The following is a 3,119-nucleotide window of genomic DNA, read 5'->3' on the forward strand; positions in this document are numbered from 1 at the left end:
CCTGGCTGCACATTAATTCCTGATTAAAAATCCTAAACCCAAAGCATACTGCAGATCAATTGTATCACACTATTTGGGGTTGGGGTTTGGGTAACAGTATTTTTAAAACTCCTCAGGTGATTTTAATGCATAGCTGAGGTCAAGATCCACAGAATTAGAGAAATACGATGTTCAATTAAGTTCAGCCTAAAGCTGCCTCCTTACATATTTTAAATCTGGCCTAAAGTTTTCTCCGTACATAGTGAACTGTTACCTAACTAGATGTGTAAACGGGCTGTTACCTACCCTTTTAGTCTTTTACTCTTTTACCAATCACTGAGTTTTGGCCACTAAAGGTGGCCAACTGTTCAAACCATGTTCAAATAATGCAAATGCCAAGCTGTAACCAACCCAGCTATTTCTGTTCATCACTTCTGTTTTCTGTATACCACTTTCTTTTTTCTGTCCATACATTTTCTTCCATCACACGACAGTGCCAGAGTCTCTCTGAACCTATTTTGGTTCAGGAGGCTGCCCAATTCATGAATCCTTTTTTGCTAAATTAAACTCTGTTAAATTTAATTTGTCTAAATTTTTTGTAAAGAGATAGGGTCTCACTCTGTCACCAGGGTGGAGTACAGTGGCGTGATCATAGGTCACTGCAGCCTCAAACTTCTGGGCTCAAGTCTCCTGCCTCAGCTTCCTAAGCAGCTGGGACTACAAGTGTGAGCCACTATACTTGGCTATTTTTTTTTTTTAATATGGGGTCTTGCTATGTTGCCCAAGCTGGTCTCAAACTCTTGGCCTTAGGGTGTCCTCCCACCTCAGCCTCCTGAGTTGATGGGACTACAGGCATAAGCCACTGTGCTCAACTAGAAAATTTTTCTTTTAACAATGGTGAATCTCATCTGGTCTAAACCTGTAGCTCTTTATTAAATGGATCAACTCTTGATTTGAACATAAGAGAAATGCATTGATGATCTGATCGATCTACACATTTTTGACTCATTTTCATGATTATAATAAAGCTCAATTTATAAAACAATCCTCAGCATTTCACTTTGCCAGTATTATCTAATTTAAACCTCTCTGAAGGTAGATCTATAGTCTCTCTAAGTCACAGGTGAGAAGGCTGAGGCACATAGGGCGATGTGCTCAGATCACACAGTTGGTAAATGTGGAACTGGGATTCAAAACCAAGTATCCTTGACTCCAACACCTGACAATTTCTGAGCAGCATTCCCTCCCATGTAAATTACTGATTTCATGAACTGGCTCTACTTTTGGTTTTTGGCATTTGTACATACATTTATGCCTCTCAAAGTTAGTGGTGGCAACTGAAATTAGCTCACATCTTCCTCCTCTCTGCTCCTAAAACTGTCCTGTACTTCTCTCCAGCCAAGTGGATTCCTTGAGTGGAGAGGCTGTGTTTGTTCTATACTGCTATCTGTTCCATGCCAGAAAAATGCCTGACACTGGGGCTCACACTCTAAACCACATGAACTATAGACATTGACTAATTCACACAGTCATATTCCTATGTATTAAAAAATGCCACAAGAAACAGACTGCGGTGTTCAACTAGAAATAAAAGCAAACATTCCAACTACAAGACCATAGTGAGTGGCATGAATAACTTTCCCAGGACATTCTTTAAAAATTATACAGTTCTGTATAAAATTGGAGACATTTCAACTGAAAGATACGTTAGAGAAAAACCTAATAATTCAGTGTAGTGTTATTTGAAATTCAAAAATTGGGTCATCCCACTCTCCCCTCTTCCAAAAAAAAAAAAGTTTGCATACCATGAAGTGAAACAGGAAATGAAACAAAGCTGTGTTTGGTGGCCTGGAGTGTGATGCTCAAGGGCTCCCAAAAACTTGCGAAAGTCAGTATTATGTAGTTAAGAATTTTCAGAAATGTAAGTAAAATCTACTTGTAACATTTGATTTAACCAGTAGGAACTGCTCCAACAACTCAATGTATCAACTCCGAAAACAAATTACTGTATCCCCTGCCTACCCTAGTAATTAGAAGGTCAGTGTCTTCCTCCTGAAGTGTACCTCTCAACCGTCCAAGTTTGGGTTTAGGCTAGCCTGGTATCTTCAACCCAAGGAGGGACCACTGGTCAGGGCTGTCTTTACTTCTCTAGGCCACACGGTGTCGCTGTTGAAGACCAGTTGGTTCACCAAACATCATCTCTGCTGTGAGGATCCAGCGGGGTGCCAGTCCCTGCTGGGGCCACAGGGCCCTTTTTGGAGGACAGTGGCCTCCCACAACATGTAGCTCTGCTCGGGCCCCATTGTGGCAGCCCTTTAAATTCATAAAATCAGTTTATGAACACCGGAGCTGGCCCCAGAAGCTTTGAGTCAAATGGATTCCACTGTTTACAAACAGATTCCACTGTTTCCTTCTAAGGATGGCCAAGGGGTAGGTGGCAGTGTTATTACCACCACAATCCTGCAACCCGGAAAACATAAAGGGTCTCTCTAATACCACCTTTTTCTAGACAATCTAGGTTACTCACCCTTTGCTTACCTCTCTTCTGTGGTTTAAATGATATGTATCCCCTTAAGAAAAAACTCCTCCTGGGAGTTCATAAGGCTCTTTTCCATCCTGGCCCATAAGAAAAAGCTGCTTGCACTTCTCTTACTAAAAACTGAAGAGCTACAAGAGAAGATTAGCTTCTCCTGTAGGGCTAAGATAAAATAATACAATTATATTTTCATTCTATCATTTTTATTTTTTAGTACAGTTCGAGATCTATGATATAATATCTTTGTGATTTTAAATGTATCTAATCCCCTCAGGGGTATTTTATCCTTTTATTTCCCCCACTACCAGACCTGCCCATATTTTCACCATACTCTGCTTAAATATTGTCTGGCCTAATGCCATATTTATTGAGAAGGAAGTGAACTTGTTCAAGTCAGGGGCAAATGTGAGACTGAGGGCCTTGACTACTAGTACATGCACTTTCCACAACACAATCCTGTGTCTCCATTTCTGGAGGTATTATTAGGTTTGGAAGGCCAAATAATTACGTACAGATTGGATGGGAGCTAGAAGTGAGTTGAGATGGGTGGTTAAGTTAGGTCTGTCAGCATCTGCACTGGTTTTCTGCATGCCAGCACTGAATA

This window comes from Piliocolobus tephrosceles, chromosome 2 (assembly GCF_002776525.5).
Source record: "Piliocolobus tephrosceles isolate RC106 chromosome 2, ASM277652v3, whole genome shotgun sequence".
Taxonomy (NCBI): Eukaryota; Metazoa; Chordata; class Mammalia; order Primates; family Cercopithecidae; genus Piliocolobus; species Piliocolobus tephrosceles.